The sequence below is a fragment of the Uranotaenia lowii genome, chromosome 3 (assembly GCF_029784155.1).
Source record: "Uranotaenia lowii strain MFRU-FL chromosome 3, ASM2978415v1, whole genome shotgun sequence".
Classification (NCBI taxonomy): Eukaryota; Metazoa; Arthropoda; class Insecta; order Diptera; family Culicidae; genus Uranotaenia; species Uranotaenia lowii.
Window position 1 is genome coordinate 224,036,375 of NC_073693.1, and position 20,208 is coordinate 224,056,582.

Below are 20,208 nucleotides of genomic sequence, written 5' to 3' on the forward strand. Positions count from 1 at the left end.
TAAGAACGTTCTGTTTTCAGCATTATCACAAAACAGCAACCATGCTTTGCAGGAGCTTCTGTTGAAGCATAAACGTTCGCAAAGGTTTCCGGCTTCTAGCTAGGGTCTGGGTCATCTATCATCTAGTATATTTTGGGCCGGATATACGTCATTTTCCGCGCTCTATACTATCGAAATATGCTAAAATCATATTCGTTCGATTGCTCTAACTGCTTGCTTGCATAGGACAGAAACCATAACTGGCTTACTAATTTTTTATGTAACTAGCTCTGACTGTTAGTATCTTTCAAATTATTAGTCGATGATTAACCAAAATTTGGTATTTGACGAAAAGTTTTTTAAGAAAGATTTATCTTCAACTAGCTGATCCCGTACGAACTCCGTTTCGCTTTTAGCTTTGAGTACGCGAAGATGAGTTTGCTTTTGAATAATGAAGTCTATGCATTTTAACTTCAATACTACATAAAAAATTCAACAGTATTAAAGATGACCCTTTAACGTGTACTTCAACTTTAAATTATAAGTTCAAGAATAGAACACTTGTGAGTGAAAATCGATCGGTTGCAATGCAACGTCATACTATTATTGTAGAAACATTGGTTTGTTTATATCTACGACCCCTTTTCTTGACCTGAACGTGCTCTTCTTATGTAGAATGATCCTAAAATTGATTATGGAAACCAATTTTCGGTTCCTTGCAACTCTCTCGTGCAATTTTTTTTTTCAAATTTCGATACATCAATTTCGCAAAACATTTAATATTGACAACCCTTTTGCCCGTCCTGTGACCCAAAATTATGAACGACTCATTTTTTCCGACCTCGATCGAAAGTTGGACACATGAAATCAATTTTCTAGCCTACAAAAATCTCGTCAATAAAATTTCATATCAATTTGATGCATATTCATGACAATATTACAATAACAGCGAACAACCAAAACGGATGACCCTTGACCCAATACTTGATATCTAAAATTTTTTGCCTTCCCTCAAAACTTCAATTTGCAAATTGTCAACTCAATTCAATGTATTACGACGACACTATCATTAAGACAATGAGCACATAAAATGGACAACTCCTGACTCAAAATTTGACAATTGAGAAGAATTGTTCGTCACAAAAACTCCTATGTGCAAAATTTCATGTCAATCCTATGCATATTCACGATAAAATCCTGAAAACATTGAAAAATTTATATGGACGACCTCTTTTTTCAGACAGTCGATCAAAAATTGGACACATAAAATCAATAGCTCTTCTCTCAAAATTCTGATGAGCAAAATTTCATCACGTCTGTTGCATACACACAAAAAAAATGCATATTAAAACTACTAAATCCGTTGTTTAAATGAAAAACAGGCAATCATATTTTTGAGTCAAATATGTTTTGTTGTTTATAATACCTTACGCATAGCTATTTTACCATGTGCTCAATTTGGCTGCGCATAGTAAATTCGACCGCGTTTAAGTAAAATTGTCAATGAAATGATGCATTGTTTTACTTCGTGCCTAGTAAAATTGATATGTTGATATAACTAGTATGTGTTATGATAATGATTAGGAGGAGCGAGGAGCTAGATTTAAATAGCAAAATTACTATGTATGTTTGTTTGTTTATTTCCATGCAAGCATTATTACATACTTACAAAACATTAAAATTCACACTTCCGACACACGTCGGTCAATGTTAGTTTGTTCTCCCGATGCTTTGTAAAGATTTTTAAAGTTATGAAACTTGAAAGCAGCTCAAAATTAGTTTGTTTACTCACATTAAATAATTAAATAATTAAATTATGATCCTTAATTAGTAGAAACAACAAGAATGTTTACCATAGTAAAATAATCATACGCACTAATGTTTTTGAGTCAAATATGTTTTGTTCTCAAAAGAACCATGTGCATAATATTTTGTTGATATGAATTGGTGCCAAAATGTCTAAACTGCTATGCGAACGCTAGTTGTAATAGAAATAATGGTGAAATTATCATGACCATAGTATTTTCGACAACAAACATTGAAAGTTATCGAAAATTACCAGGTACATAGTAATTTCAATAATGTTTTATGCGCACTTTTACAAAATCGATGTTACACTTTTCGTGGTTTAAAATACTAATGGTAAAATGGTAAAATTATCATGACAACGTCTTTGGGATAACCACTCAATTTTTTTCCGTGTAATCACGACCAAGGTTTTTGAAAAAATTCTGTGTATTTGAGAAACAAAATTCTGACTTTCTGTGATTTTACCCCAGAATTCTATGATTGTTTTCTGTGATGCTATTTTCTTTAATTTCGTTGAAAATTCCTGATAAATTGGGTCTTTTTTTACACTGAAGTATAGTAAAATCAATTAAAACTACCAATCCTATCATACTTTACTGAATTACAAAGTTAAAATCTAAATTTTATGTTTGCACAAAACATTATAATTTTGGAAATCTTTTCAAAATTCAAAATTATGTGAAATCTGTGAATTTTTCAAAATTCTGTGTTCAGTGACATAGATTCTGTGATGAGTGTGTGATGAGTGATTCAGTGAAATTACAGATTTTTCTGTGATTTCGGCAACCTTGATCACGACTAGGGGAGATGGGGGCATAATGGCCACCTTAAGGAAAACGCTTATTTAACCATAGAGAACAGCTGTAATATGTGAATTACATCATTGGTTCGTGTTCAGACAAAGTAGACAAAGTAGATAAAAACGTTTAAAAATGTATTTTAAAAATTTTTGCCGAAAGCTGAAAACCAGTCACTGTAGAGGCATAATGAGAAACCCCCCGAGGCAGTATGAGCACCATTAATGAAGGCATAATGAGCCATTCTGCCGGGGATTCTAGCAGCATATTCGACTCGATGAAGTCAACTGAGTAATAGAGCTACAGCTTGACTTGTATCGTCTGACGATTTGGCCTATTGGTAAGATGTCGGAGAGTTCGATTCCTGGTCGAGGTGATTTTTTTTTTCATTTATCATTCATGATCATTAGGGTGTCCCAAAATTGCATATCTTTTGGGAATCTGGGGGCTCACCCTCCAAATGGTAGATTAGGATGTGGAGAACAAACTTTTTTATGGGGCCGACTAAAAAAAATCATGTTTAGAGGTTCCGCAAGCGCGATCTTTGAAAAAAGTCCATTTTCAATAAATTTGACTTTAATTGTATTCTGGGTTCAAAAATTTTCACAAAATTTATATATTTTATATTTTTTTAATTTTGTTTGGATAAAATACTACACGTCAAAAATGAAAAATAAACCAAATTTGTGTCAAAATGGAAAATAAGCAAGCTATTTTTATGAAAAAAAATTTTTTGGTCCAAAATTTTTGTATTCAATTGACCAAAATGTGTACCAAGCGTTAAATATTTTTGATACCAATAATGCCATCAAAAGATGCGGATTTTTTTGCACTTAAACTTTGCTCAACAAAGCATGTTGTTTGTATCATTGTGTGAAGAGCTATTCACGGTTTAATCCTTAATAAAAATCACAATTTTGGATATTTTTTATTGAATTTATCAAATTTGTCTTAATAAATTCCTGCTTTAAAATAAATATACTTGCCAAAAACAGATTTTGATGGTTTAAGGTAATCATCAGAAGGCCATATACCAATTTTGAGCGGAATCAGACAACAGGAAGGTGTTGCACTGAATCTCAAGTGTAAAAGGGATTCTGAGACATAGTGTTCTGAAGAAGCATTAAAAACTGGTTTTTCATCAAACATTTTTTTCTTTACCAATCGAATGCTTTATTATGTTGATTTTATTAAAATTTCAACTAAGACTAATATTTCACCTGAAGACTGCAACTCGATTGGACTGAAAACAAAAAAGTTATGGCTTTTCAAAGATTGTATTTTAGTCGCAAATTGTCCTGTGTAAAACGCAATGAGTAAAATGTACTCATTGTGTGTTAAACGACAATTTGCCACAAATATACAATCTTTCAACAGCCATAACTTTTTTGTTTTCAGTCCAATCGAGTTGCAGTCTTCAGGTGAAATGTTAGTCTTAGCTGAAGTTTAAATAAAATCAACATAATAAAGCATTCGATTGGTAAAGAAAAAAATGTTTGATGAAAAACCAGTTTTTAATGCTTCTTCAGAACACTATGTCTCAGAATCCCTTTTACATTTGAGATCCATTGCAACACCTTCCTGTTGTCTGATTCCGCTCAAAATTGGCATATGGCCTTCTGATGATTATCTTAAACCATCAAAGTCTTTTTTTGGCAAGTATTTTTATTTAAAGTAGGAATTTATTAAGACAAATTTGATAAATTCAATAAAAAATATCCAAAATTGTGATTTTTATTAAGGATTAAACCGTGAATAGCTCTTCACACATTGATAAAAACAACATGCTTTGTTGAGCAAAGTTTAAGAGCACAAAAATCCGCATCTTTTGATGGCATTGGTATCAAAAAAATTTAACGCTTGGTACACATTTTGGTCAGTTGAATACAAAAATTTTGGACCAAAAAATTTTTTTTCATAAAAATAGCTTGCTTATTTTCCATTTTGACACAAATTTGGTTCATTTTTCATTTTTGACGTGTAGTATTTTATCCAAACAAAATTTAAAAAATATAAAATATATAAATTTTGTGAAAATTTTTGAACCCAGAATACAATTAAAATCAAATATTTTTAAAGTGGACTTTTTTCAAAGTTCTCGCTTGCGGAGCCTCTAAATATGATTTTTTTTAGTCAGCCCCATAAAAAAGTTTGTTCTCCACATCCTAATCTACCATTTGGAGGGTGAGACCCCAGATTCCCAGAAGATATGCAATTTTGGGACACCATAATGATCATGCAGCAATAACAAAATAATCAAGGTCTGTTTGTAGAATTCAAAGAATTAACACATGCTCATACATTATGTTTCTGGTGTTTTGTTTGACGGATGATGCTTTGATGCTATTAGCCGTATAATATAACAATAAAAAAAATCAATCATGAATGGTATGTGCAAAAAAAATCCCAAGCGGTTCCTGATTATTGCAAAGCTGAATTTCCTTCTTTGTTGCTCCCAAAAGATGCACAAAAATATGGATTAGTGCATATTTTCCATCGAAAACTTTCTATTGTTGATATTTTGATCGATTACGCGACGACTTACTTTTGTAAACTGATTATTCGACCGAATAACTTTTTTAAAACCCATTTAGTTTATAGAAGTTTTTGTTCTTTATAAACGGCTTATAGACGCCACGACAATTTATTTGCATGTTTTAAAACCTAAGCGACTTGGAATGATAGTATAAGAACACAAATACAACAAATCGGTTTTTTTTTTATTAAATATGTCTTTATTTGTATCAAATCATCATTACACTTATATTACATTATTGCATTAAACTAGGTGTTCAGCTCAATAATGAACTGTTCATAGCCCTATAAGTAACTAGATTATAAAGATTTATTTATAAGATTTTAATTTGCTGAGCGCAATCAAGTTTTTAATGTAGGAGAACATCCTGTAATAGCAAAAATATTTTATACTTAAAACTAAACACTATCTTAAAATTAAACTAAACATAAAGAGAACGAATCTCTGCGATGGAAGACTGCATCGATTTGCCTCTGAAGTTGGAGATGATTTTGTTGGCCATCTCTTCGATCGATTCAATGCCCGCAATCCGATGAAGATCTTCGGTGCTGTGCCAAGGTGGAAGCCGCAAAATCATTTTCAGAACTTTGTTCTGAATCCTCTGGATGGCTTTCTTCCTCGTCGCGCAGCAGCTAGACCAAATCGGAACTGCATACATGATCGCTGGTCGGAAAACTTGTTTGTAGATGAGCATCTTATTTCGCAGACACAACCGGGATTTCCTGTTGATGAGAGAATAAAGAGATTTAGTGTATTTATTACATTTAGATTGAATATCTTCAATGTGATTTTTAAAAGTAAGATTCCGATCAAGTGTAAGTCCCAAGTACTTCACGTGATCAGACCATTCTAATGAAACCCCATTAAAAGTTATGGAATGATTTTCATTAGGTTTTAAAAAATTTGCTCTTGGCTTATGGGGAAATAAAATAAGTTGAGTTTTGGAAGCGTTAGGAGAAATTTTCCACATTTTCAAGTAATTCAAAAAGGAATTTAAATTTTGTTGCAATCTACTGCGTACCACTCGTAAATTTCGACCTTTGGCTGAAAGCAAAGTGTCATCAGCAAATAATCTTCTACCTTTTCCTTCTGGTACATCAGGAAGATCAGAAGTAAAAATATTATATAAAATTGGCCCAAGTATACTACCCTGAGGGACACCAGCTCTAATGGGTGTCCTTTCAGAGCATGAATTTTGATAGCTTACTTGTAAGGTTCGGCTAGTCAAATAATTTTGAATAATTTTGGTGAGATATACAGGAAAATCAAATCGAGCTAATTTAGCTACTAAACCTTTGTGCCAAACACTGTCAAAAGCTTTTTCAATATCAAGAAGAGCAACACCAGTTGAATAACCCTCAGATTTGCTAGCGTTAATCATATTAGTTACACTCAAAAGTTGATGTGTAGTAGAATGTCCATTACGAAAACCAAATTGTTCATCAGGGAAAATAGAATTCTGATTAATGTGAATCATCATTCTATTCAAAATAACTCTCTCAAATAGTTTACTAAAAGATGGAAGCAAACTAATTGGTCGATAACTTGAAGGCTCTGAAGCACTTTTTCCAGGTTTCAAAATTGGAGTTATTTTGGCATTTTTCCATTTATTGGGAAAATAAGCCAAATGAAAACATTTGTTGAAGATTTTAACTAAAAAATTTAAAGTGCTTTCAGGCAACTTTTTAATAAGAATATAGAAAATCCCATCTTCCCCTGGAGCTTTCATATTTTTAAATTTTTTGAAAATCAATTTGAGTTCATCAATATTTGTCTCACAAGAACTTTCAAACACATTTTGCTTGGAAAGAATATCATCAAATTCTAGGGAAATTTGAGCATCAATTGGACTTACAACGTTTAAATTAAAATCATGAGCAGACTCAAATTGTTGGGCTAATTTTTGAGCCTTTTCTGAATTAGTTAAAAGAAGTTTATCCCCATCTTTCAAAGTAGGAATTGGCTTCTGGGGCTTTTTCAAAATTTTAGTTAATTTCCAAAATGGCTTTGAGTAGGGTTTTATATCCTCTACTGCTTTAGCAAAATTTTCATTACGAATGAAATTTAAACGACGTTTGATCTCTTTTTGAAGGTCGCAATAAATTAATTTCAAATAAGGATCCCTAGTACGTTGATATTGGCGTCGACGAATGTTTTTCAGTCGTATCAAAAACTGAAGATCATCATCAATTAAAGGTTGATTAAATTTATGTTTAACTTTAGGTATTGAAGCGGCTTTAGCATTGACTATTGAAGTTGTCAAATTTTCTACAGCCAAATCAATATCTTCTATTGAATTCAGTGGAACGTTGACATCTAAAATACGTTCAATAAAATTCATATATCGCTCCCAGTTAGCCTTTTGAAAATTAAAAGTTGATTTTAAAGGGTTTTCAATGGGACTTTGAGATAAAGAAAATGTTACTGGAAGGTGGTCTGAATCGAGGTCCGCATGAGTAACTAATTGACTACAATGCTCGCCTAAATCCGTTAGAACCAAATCAATTGTGGAGGGATTTCTAATTGAAGAAAAACAAGTATGCCCATTAGGATATTCAACAGTATAATAACCTGCAGTGCAGTCATTAAACAAAATATTCCCATTTGAATTTGATGAAATATTATTCCAAGATCGGTGTTTTGCATTAAAGTCACCAATAATAAAAAATTTAGATTTATTTCTGGTGAGTTTTTGTAAATCTCCCTTCAAAAAATTTTTCTGTTCACCGCTACATTGGAAAGGCAAATATGCGGCAACAATTATAATTTTCCCCATAGAAGTTTCTAATTCAATTCCAATTGTTTCTAAGACTTTTGTATTGAAAGAAGGAAGAAGTCTAAATTTGAGACGACTATTGATGACAATAGCTACACCCCCACCTTGTCGATCAAGTCGATCATTTCGTAAAATTTTAAAGAAAGCATTGCTTTTCAAGTTATTGTCTGGCTTTAAAAAAGTTTCAGTGATGGCAGCAATATGTATGTTTTGAGTTTTCAAAAATAAAAAGAACTCGTCTTGGTTAGCCAGCAAAGATCTAGCGTTCCAATTCATAATATTTAAACATCTATTTGGATCCATGAGGGAATCGTAAAGTCATTATAATTTTGTTAGCATAATTAAAAGAAGTTTGGAAAGCTTCAAACATTGAATTTGCTTTCAACATAAGTTGCATCATTTCCATTAAATTTTGATGCAAAAATTTTAATTTTTCCTCAGTAATCTCACCCAAATCAACAAAATTGTTAGGATCAGAAAATGAAGGAGAAGAAAAAGTATTTGAATTTCGGGGATTTTCCCAAGCCTTCGCATGAACGTTGAGACTTGGTTTTTTCCCATTTTTATTAGTTAAACCTGAAGAGGGAAACCCATTTTCAACCACCTCTGAGAACGATAAACAACGAGTCTGGGGCGCAGATTCAGCACAGGTAACATTAAAATCACTTCGGGTATTACCCAGCCGTGATTCCAATGCCGACCGAGGCTGACCGCGAACAGGCAGGTTGTTTGCCGGCCCGACGTGTGAAGACGAAAAAGAGGAAGGAGGAGAAGAAACTTTTCTGGAAACTTTGGGATTTTTCCTAGAAGCAATAATTTTTGCCCTGATGGGACAATCTAGCGAATTCGAGGAGTGATTACCTGCGCAATTCGCACACTTAAAAAATTCTGTTTTTGGCTTATCACCACCAAAAAGGCATTTAGATTTTTCATGATCGAATGAGCCGCAAAACATGCATCTGGCATTCATTCTACAATTTTTAGTGCCATGACAAAAAGCTTGACAACGACGACATTGCGTAATGTTTTGTAAAAAATTGGTAGAAGATTTACGAAAAGGTTCGAATTTGACTCGACAATGAAACATAAGACGAGCCTTTTCAAGAATTTGCAAATTATTAACCTGATCCTTTTTAAAATGGATCAAATAAAGTTCAGGAGCAAAACCAACACTACTGGTATTATTCGTGTTGGTTCTTTTCCTCATTTGAATTACTTGAATTGGAGAAAAACCTAACAAAGAATTTAATTCAGCTGTGATCTCATCCGGTGTCTGATCGCCAGTGAGACCACGAAGTACAACTTTAAATGGACGATCACTTCTAGCGTCGTACGTAAAAAATTGGTGTTTTTTATTATTCAAATAATTTAAAACCTTTTGAAAATCATTAAAAGATTCCGCCAATATACGAGCAGTTCCCCTTCGACCGATCTGAAAAGAAATCTTCACATCCTTGACGGAAGTGACGATTTCTTTTCGAAAGGCATTGAAGTCAGGAATCGTGACCGTTATTGGTGGAATCTTTTCGTTTTTAAGAGTATAAGAAGAAGAAGGTTTCTTAGTACTCTTATCAGAATTAAATATGAATATTTCCTCATCACCGATGTTATGAAGGACATCGAATGAATTGGAAATTTCAACTTTTTTGGCAGATGGCCCTGGATTAGGTTCAGCAATCCGTTTTCTTCCGGCCCTTGAGCCGGCCGAAGACTTCCCCATGCTGGAAAGAAAAGAGAAAATATGAATAAAAGAAAATGAAAATAATTTTAGCACTGAAAAGTGCTGATTGAAATACAGGTAAGGAAAAAATAAATAATGTAAAATGTTCCTGCAGGTACACAGCAACGATACGATGCTCCGGCGTACGTGTTGACGGCTCAACGGTACAGATGGAAGTGGACAACAAATCGGTTTGAAAGGGCTTTTGTATATCAAAAAAGGTTCAAAGGATGGTTTTCTAGGACAATATCAAAACGTTGATCTTTTCAAGTATATGAATGTTTTATAGAATACTCGAAGTGCCAAATAAAAATCAAATTTGAAAAGTTTAATATGGTTATATAAGTTGGAAAAATAAGACGCGTGTAGATGTCCGGGAGACTAGTTGTAAAAAGGTTTAAATGAAATGCGTTTTAAACCATTATAAGATATTAGGTATACATCGCATATAAACTAGGATATAAAAATTATAAAACCAATCTGAAATTTGTGTGTTACTTGGAAATTTAATACTGATCTACATGGTCAATTTTCAAGCCTTGACTGAACATTTTTGTACTTTGGACCGAATTTTTTTACCAGTTCCAAGTCACTTCACCGTCAAACAGAGTATAATGCAACAGTATTATGCATCATTTGTGTACCACAGCACTTTCAATTTTTATTTTAATATAATGTAATTGAGTTATCATTTCATGATAAAAACGATGATGACATAGATTTTCACATCTTAAGCTAATTTTTTTTAATTTTTGATTCCCATCGAAAATTTAAAAAAAATTGAGCAAAAGATAAACAAATTTGAACATTTTCCGATGCCGTATAAACTTTACCCTGTATGACCGATTGACTTCATGACATGACCTACAAACTTTATATTGGTTTTATTATCCTATACCAACACTGTTAGTGTAAAAATACTTTTTGGAGAATCATTTATTTTTTTAAATAAATATTTTTATAATTCTGTTACTTAGTCTGGGGTCAGATGCAACTGAATGCAAATCAAGTCGACAACTTGTAAATATCGTTTCCATATGTATGATATAATTGTTTTGCATCAAGCGTTTGTAATCAGCAGTATTTCATTCATCCGAACATATTTTTTATGATTTCAGCTAGAAGAATTTTTGTCGTATTTTTTCTCTCTTAATGTATGCAGTATCCTTTTTCTGATAAAAGCATTTTTGACAGAAAAAAAAATGTAAAATAGAATTCGAATAAAAGAAAAACTTCTACAATTATTGTTTTTTGCATTATGGCATCACAAATTTATCAAAAATTATTAATTTTCGTACATTTTATTACATTTTCATTGTGATTTTTTGAAATTGGTAGTTGACGAATTACCTCATTGAAATTTTAGAAACTGCGGATGTAGCAAATTCCTTAGAATATATGTTTTTGATTTTGCTTTTTGGATTCCGGACGGTTTTTAATTTTTTTTTAAATTTATGATTTACTGCATACATTTTTTAAATTTAATTTTTGTACTTTAAAATGTTTTAGTTACAAAACTGTCCAATGATTTAATTCGCAGATCCTAGATTTGTTAAAAATGTATAAAATTTCTTCTATTTGTTCACACCTTAACTACTGTACAAGAAATTCCCTTTTTCAAACCACAACTTACCAATATGAGCCATTAAGGCTTCATAGCTATTTTCCACCACGTTTTCAAAGCTTAGAATATCCATTTCAATCACAACCCAGGTCACGTTTAACAGATCAAAAAGTTTGGACGGCCGTTTCATTTTATATTAAAAAAAGTATCGACATTTTGTAGATACAGTTCAATATTGATCGCAGACAAGCAAAACGAGTGAATATTTGCTGCAGAAAAATATTGTATAACTGAATGTGGGACAAGCATTTTCAAATGGATCAATTCTTGAGCTGAATTCCACTGCCTACACAGAACTCTTTTAACTTATTTGTGAAAAGAATTATCGGAAAATATCGTTTCCCTAAACTTTTTAAGTAGGTTTCCATGATGGTTAGACATCCTTTCCTCTTTACAGTAGGGATATTGAAATCGAATTGGCAAAAAATATTTCTTCGATAATTCTAGACCCTCACGATATTAGAAAGGGACAGGGTGGATTCTGCATGAATGGAAAATAATTTTTGACATATGTATCTCAGAAACTAACAATGCAAATAAAACCAGAATTTCAATTTCGAATTAAAGTAAATTATTTAATAAAAAATTAAATAAGGTTTTAAGAAATATTAACATTTCAATAAATCATTTTTGTATTGCACTTCGAAACTAAAATTTCAACATTCATTGAAAAATCTGCATCTGGATGAGTTTGAAAATAGTGAGAATACTTCATCCTATTTTCTTCATTTCATCATATCTGTTTGGAAAAATTAAACAACTCGGTCTTTTGCATTTTCTAACAGCGTTTTGAACTCATATGCTCCAAAAGTTGGAAAGATAGGCATGAACATGTAGATGAGCGAGAAGCAAAAAATTATGAAATTTTTTAAGTTAAAGGAGACTTTATTAAGGGTAACCTAATTATTGGCAAAAATCATGCAAAATATAAAGATAAAAGATCCATTGACTGTTTTGGCCATATAAGTTCTTATCTTACAATTTATTAGTGTCAGACAATCTAAACGTTTTTTACAATCTCTAGTCTATAATCATTGCATACTTAAATCCGAAATTTTCTAATTTTTAGATAAAGGAGGGCTTCTTTTTTGTCACTACCCTTCGATTGTCTGAAACCCCGAAGCGTAAAATGAGTAAGATTTAAGGTATTTAATTGAAAAATTTAAAATTCTTCGAGAATTCAAACAGTTGAAAGAACAAAAGTCGAATTGTAGTTAATGGGAATTGTACCACTTTATGTATTCGACTTTTTTTTTATAAATTTTCGATCTAAAATAACTCGATCCTTTGATTTCGTCAAATTTGGATTTTATGCTAGTTTTTTGCATGCAAATTTTTATTCAATTTGTTCCCATTTATAAAAATTTGGATTATTTTTTATTATCCCCCCCTCGTGAAGTTACAACTTCAAATGACAAAAGATGGATTTAAAATTTGTTTCAGCCTTGTTGGATAAAGATAAAGATAAAGATAAAGATCAGTCGTATAAATATCAGTTATGTCGTGATAATCAACATACATTTTGGAAAACTTTTTATTATAAAAATGAGTGTAAACTATTGCTTTGAAAATATTGCATTATGTTGTTCATATTAATATACTCCAACGATTGACATATTGGGATAAATGTATTTATTATAATTTTCCCATGCAGGAAACATTTTAAATTAATAAAAAAAGATTTTCAAGTCACATATTTTTAAATTTGCATACGAAGTTGAATAACCCACAAAAATTTTTTTTTAAATATTTTAAGATAACATTTCCAAGACCGTGGTATTAATATAACAGAACAATGATTTTCAATTGAACAATAAACTTCATCATAATATCTAAATCTTTATCTACCACTTGAAATTTTGAAATCACCGTATATTTTATGGTCACAGTAAAAACCCATTATTTTCAAAGTTGTTTCACTTATTTACACTTTTCCGTGTAGGAAAATGATTCAAAACAACATTCTTTTTGTTGAACGATCTAGTCACGGTCGAGAACTGTGAAATCGGTCTAAGTTAAATTTCTTTTCATACCGCTATTCAACCGCTTTAAAGATGTTGGTCGGGCTGGCCAAGGGCCGTAAAAAAATATCTGGTCGATTACCGTAGTTCTAGTTATGGTAGGCATGGGCGCCAAGTGGTGAGTAACATTTTAGAATAACTGAAATTTTTTGTCAACAGACAGGATTGGACGAAAACTGCAGTACTTTGTGTCCAACAGCAGGACAATAGGAAAGCCACCGTCATGGAAAACGAGCTTATCTTTGAAGACTGCAGTGAAAAACGAGGCGCCGAAAATGGGCTTCTGCGTTCTTCGTGGAAATCGGGCAAGGGTGAGTTCCTTTTTAGACCAATTAAGCACTTTTGTTATCCTTAATTTTGAATTTCTAGGAGCTCACATAAAAGGCAGTTCCGCGGCTCTAGCTAAAGGTGAGAGCAAAGGTGTTGCGTTTAATAACAGGATTAGAGAAAAGCCACCATGGAAACGAACAAATTGACGGGACGGAGTGGAAAACGAAGCATTGGAATGGGCCTTCTTCGTTTCTCGTTGAGGACAGTCACTGGGAGATGTTCCGACTTGGATCGTCTTCTGAACGATATGGATCACGATATCCATCACCGTGAAAGTTGTGTCGTCGCAATGGGGAAAGCCTACTCGATGGTAAACTGAAGTACTTCGAGATCTAACGAATCTCGTTATAACTCTTGGTCAGAAGTGAAGGACGTGCGGCCAACTTTATTTGTGATTGCGTCAAAGAATTGCGGAATAATAATAGCGAAGAGATTATGACGCTACCGGAATCCAAACAAGTTTTATAAAAATACCAACGAAAGATTTGACTATATGTCTGAAATTCCATATTCTATGTTTTTTTTTCTCTCAACAATGACATATTTAAAATAAGTTGACTTAACTCCACCAAATTTGTTCAAGCCAAATAAAGATATAAAAAAAAACTCGTTTGTAAAATGAAGATTTTTTTTATCGTTTCTGAATGAAATTCGATCTGGAATACAAATCGGATTCTTCAGACAGTCCGATTGATGCGACGGTACGGATGATTTAAAAACGCTAACAATCAGTTCATGGTTATCCAGCATAATTAACTTAGGATTAGCATCATAAATCAAGAAGTAGGGATGAATCATCCCAGAGGATGAAAATCCCGTTTAAAATAAAATAAAAAAATAAATCAAGAAGAATATTCGTGTGATAACAGTTAATTTAGGACAAGGCCATCGTAATGCATTGAAACATTTGGTTTTTATGTTTGATTTTCCTCTTGTCAACAATATTTATTCAATCTATGAACAATTTAAAAACGATTTTACAAAAATGTATCTTTCCTGTGGATTCTATTTTGATGTATTTAGTGATACGATCATTCACTTCAAATAGAAAGATATCTTCCGAAACCGATATTTCAACAAGTGATCCATTTTCAGTTGAATTAGTTTAGTGAACTTTATACATGAAATAACAATATTCATTGTATTTTAGTATTTTGATTATTTCACCGATAAATGATCCGTTCTCACAAGAAAAAAATGAATCGTTTACAGAAGAGCAATCTGTACTACTTTGTATGGGTTTAAATGTGAAGCCATTTGTTGTCAAATATGAAAGTTCATATATATTAGAAGATAAACCAAAGTTAGTACGGATATTTTTTGGAAGATCCGTATGTTGTATTTTATGTTCTATTTGTTTAGGCTTTGAGCGCTTGTTCATGGTTTGACAAAAAATAAGTACTTCCGGTGACAATTTTGTGTTCAATTTACTGTCGAACCTTACGCGCGATAGCTCGTATCGATTGGCAATCTGAACTAATGGTTGGTTTGCACCCATAACGAATTTCTTCAACACTCCGTTCATATCCTCGAAAGGGAATAACGAGGTTGTCCACAGGGGACCAAAGTTTTTGCAACACTCAACTAAGTGTCTAAGAAGGTGGACGTTATACGTCATCTCTTCTAGAGAGTATAATGTTTCAAACTGTTTGGCAAACTCTTCCATGCGATTGTGGCAAGTTTCTGCTACTTCCGGTGTTATTTCATTAAGTAATTCTGTAACCGTAGTTACCAAAAGGCGGTAGTGTCTAAAATAAATTTCTGGTAGATGTGGTACCAGAATTGTCGAGCTTAAATGAAGGAGCCACTGAAGCCATTCATTGGCTTTCCAGTGAGTTCTTTCGCTGACCTTTCTTATCGATCTGGAGGCTTCAGTAAATCTCCCAACAGATGTTATGGTTTCGTCAATTACTAATATTGATTTTTTTATATAGGCTGGAGATGTGGGTTTCTCGAACCAGATTTTTGATAGCTGTTTCGCTACTCCCAGCAAAACGCAATGCATGAAATCTATTGGACATTGCTTCACAATGTCAAACGACGGCAGCAGGATTAGCGGAGAAACACCCTTTATGCCCTGTATTGTGCTATGCTGTCTTCTTCCAATGTCCATCGCTCGAAGTGTGTCGTCGAACGTTCTGAGCTGTATATCTTCAATGTACTTATACTTGATTTGCCCCGTTGACGACTTGTTCCCCGGGTGATGACAATAACTACAGCCATCATATCCGTTAAATTGCTTAAATTTTTGCACCTTACACCTGGCCTTGGTGTCAGTGCAGCAATCTACTGTTTTAATTATGACAGGGGACGAAATTCCAATGTCCAATCCTGTGATGCTGAGTTGTGCAAGTTGTTTAAGGAATGGAACCAGGAATATATTCACATCCGGTTCCCTGGATGAAAGCCACAAACCACCAACTATGGCGTTCTGCCGTAAGAAACGCAGATGAGGTGGTAAATCATTCACGATGGCGAGAATAGGCCAAAAAGACCGCTTGATGTTACTGTTGAACAAATTCACTCCATCTGTGTTGAAACACAAAGATATTTCACCTAGAGAGACACTGTTTCTCACAACCGCTGCATTTGTGATGTCCGTGATTTTAGTATGGAGTGTAATTTTGTTTTTATATTCAGTAATATGGGTCCAATTATTCTCTAAAATACTCTGAAGACACGAAGAAATGTCAAAAATTATGAAAAATTCGTTATGCTCAATTCCATTTTGGCATTGATGACAGCATCGTTTTTCAATACCTATTGATGTGAAAAAGACAGCAGAAAAAAATAATGTAGGAGGTAGACTTTTGATAGTATTTCTATTCACGTTAAATGAAAAATATTTACCAATATAAACGCCACATTTGCTACACATGTAATGCCGTATGTACGAAGGCTTATGGAAGGAATTCAGGAAAGTTCTGCCACATTCAGAAACGCATTTTTCTTTTGAAATTAAATTTACCATTCGTAAGATATCCTCCAAAGCAACAATAGCAGGGTGACCACTCAAAATCGATTTTTGATTTCCCGCATTTTTCCCGTCTTTTTCCCGCATAGTCTCACGAAATTCCAGATTTTGTAAAACAGAAAACCAAGCAAAATTCCGAATATTTTTTTGAATGTTTCTTTCTTTCAGTGGTAAATGATCTTTCAATGAATTTTTTTCGGTTATTTTTACCAATGAAACTGCAGATCATTAGATTGATACGCAGGGGTTTTCTTTTAATTTTTGAAACTACGTCACTCGAGTCGAAAATGTTGAACAAATATTATTCTTCATAAAAGTAAAAGGGAAAGGTGCACCGTGGAAGGTTTGGACGTGGGGACGATGGATGTTAAAAAAAATACTGTGCAGTATTTTTTCAAACTCCTAATGTTAAATTTATTTGCAATCTATCCATAAATTGTAAAAGAAATAAATTCCGAAAATAGCGGATGTTTACAGCGACTTTTTGTTAGTTTTCTATTTTTAACTACGATGTCGAGTTGATGTGCATCTTTTTCAATGGCAAATTTCTCGTAAACTAGCTGGCTCTTGACGAAAAACTCTAAATTGAAACAATCCTTACATTTGAAACAACCAGTTAGGAAAAGAAACGACGATTAAAAATTAAGAAAAAAAGAGTTTATTTACAAAAAACTAAAATTTTGTCTTCAAACCCTACCTGGGGTGTGGGTGTGGAGGGCTTTTTACAGACTTGATGTTTACAAATTTTTATCAATTTTCTCTCCTTCATCCAATACAATTTAGCTACATTCAGCGTTCGGATAATGAAAAGTTCTGTAAAGTACTTGTTTGTTCTGGAATAAGCCTATATTTTCAATAAAATCGTGTGCTGCAACAAAAATCAAAAATCAAATTACTGAAAGATACCTTACAAATAGTACATTGTTTTTTTTTTCAAATTTCTGTCGGTTCGAGCAATTTACGAGATAACTTTTCTTGCTTTGCGTCTATCAAGCTCATCTCTTCAGCGTTTGTCAACAACATGCTTTGCACCAAATTGAACGTAATTTTATCAAAATTGAACCACTGCTGATTTTCAATGGTTTTTTTTTCAATTTGAACTATACGAAAAACCGTCCACACTTAGATACCTCAGTTTTTTTCGCTGTATTTGTTTCTCAGATATTTTTAAATATTTTAATTTTTTCGTCCATCAAGCTTGCCTCTCTCTGAGCGTCAGATAACACCTTCAATTTTTTCGCCTCCAGTTCATTTGCCTTATTTTCTGCCCCTGGCTTCTGTTTTGCAATAGTGTCTATCAGATTCTTCTTTATTTTTTGCTTTTAAGGACTCGACATACCTCGAGTGAGAATTGCGAGCATACTGCATTGACGATTTCGATACAATTATTCCCGTTATTCAATGAAGCAAGTTGAAACTAGTCGAAACCGATCCAACTCGGCAGGAAGATCCGTTTCGACCTAGTAGAATTCATCCAAGTCAGTTGGAAAGAGACTGGTGATCAACTGTCATTCCATTTCTACTTGTTTCGACCTATTTCGACCAACTTTCAACAGATTTTCACTAAGCCAAAAATTCCCGACTTTTCGAAAGAATTCCCGGCTTTTTCCCGCTTTTTTCCCGTTGGATTTCAAATCCCGTCTTTTTTTTTTTTTTTTTTTTCTGAGCAGGGAAAAGCCCGCGGGAGTTGAACTACTTTCAAGTTCATGCTCCCGTAGGCATAAAACCTCCTCTTCATTCTTTATTTTTTTTTTTACATAAGTTTTTTTCCAAGCACTGGGTTTACAAAGGTATTTCATTAATTCATTAATTTGTGCACTCATTCACAATATTTAAAAGTTCATTATGATTTTTGGGAGTTGTAATGTTGGCGTTGGTGTATTTATTGACGGTTTTGATATCGACGATAGGGCGGTTGGTGGTGGCGGTTTGTGGCGGCGGTTGGCGGTGGTCGGTGGCCGGTGGTGGTGGTGGTTGGCGGAAATGAGAAAAATTAGATGTTGCAGCGTATTAGAATGTAGGTTTAAATTCGTTTAAGCGTGGGGGTGGAATTTTGTGCACTGGTGGGTGGGTGAATCGTGGTGGAGGGGTAAAAGGATGAAGAGGATGTATGGGGCGGATTGCACTCCCAGTGAGAATAATCTCTTTGAAGGGAGTACAAGTCAGCTGTCATATCTTGGAATCGTTGATCGGCTCAAAGCTGACCGTTACGATGCTTCAATTCAAGAAGGTTTCCAATTTCGCTCTCAGATGTTTTTTCAATAATTTTTTGAACTTTTCGTTCGTTTTCACCAATTTTATATGTGGGGGAAGTACGTTGTAACCTATGTGGTTTATCTATAGGTGGGGACAAGACTGCCCTTGCACGAGTGTGAGAATCAGTTTTTTCAATGTTTTGATTGCTACGTCACAAACGTTCATGAGCGTCTCGACGTTGAAGTTGCCGTTCATCGACGACATGCAACGTTTCATGTTATTCGAAAAATCACAATCAAAGCACCCTTTTATTTACGCTTTTTCTTCCTGACGCCTAGTACGGCAACGCTATGAGTTCATAATAATAAACAACTTTATTTGCGTCCCAAACATTCCTCTTCACATGTTTCTATGGCTACATTTGGACGCCTAATACTTGACTCCGTGATGGCGTCGCATTACGTCACAATCGTTCATAAACAACTATATGGATACAACGAACTAATACTAAAGTTTTTGGTTGTCCCCACCTATAGATAAACCACATAGCGTTGTAACGAGTTATACCGTAATAATGAAACGCATTTTTGGCTAACTCTGTCGTTGGACGTTTCGTTCTAAGAGTAGTTTGGTTTCTCAGTCGATACCTATGGTTTGGTCGACTATAAGATTGGTTGTGGTGGGCTTGAGGATTATTCAGATGGTTGTGGATTATTGTAAGTGCTTGATGTTCTCTCATAGCCTTGATTGGTAAGATAGAGATATCGGCTTCATTATACAACTGAAGCGAGGGATACAGCCTTGGACGCTTGTAAACCGCTTTTAGGCAGCGATTTTGGGCACGTTGTAGTTTTTTCAGATTGACCTCCGATGTCGCCCCCCATATGAACATCAGGTACTGCATCTTTGATTGGATGAAGGCATGATACATCAACAAAAGTTGTCTCGAAGGGACAAAACTCTTCATCTTCCACAGCAGTCCACACGCAGAATTGATATCCTTCAATAACGTTTCTACATGGTTGGTCCATTTTAATGTGGAATCAATGGTTAGGCCGAGATACCGGAAGTGAGAAACTTTCTCAATTTGTGTATTATCAATCATGAGGTCATCATGTGGCGGATTATTCGTTCGAGCAGAATGTAAAATCATATATTTAGATTTTGAAACGTTGAGTGACAGTAAGTTTTCATCAAAGTATTTCTTGAGAATAACCATGTCATTGGACATCTTACGAACGATCGTGTTGGCATCAACATCTTCATAGCATAGAGATGTATCATCCGCGAACAATCTTGGTTTCCCGAGAAGTGGTAATTCAGGTAGATCGTTTATGTACACAAGAAATAGCAAGGGACCTAGATTGCTGCCTTGAGGTACACCTACTTTCAGAGGGCGATAGCTACTGTTTACTCCATTCACCACGACGTACTGATCCCTTTCAT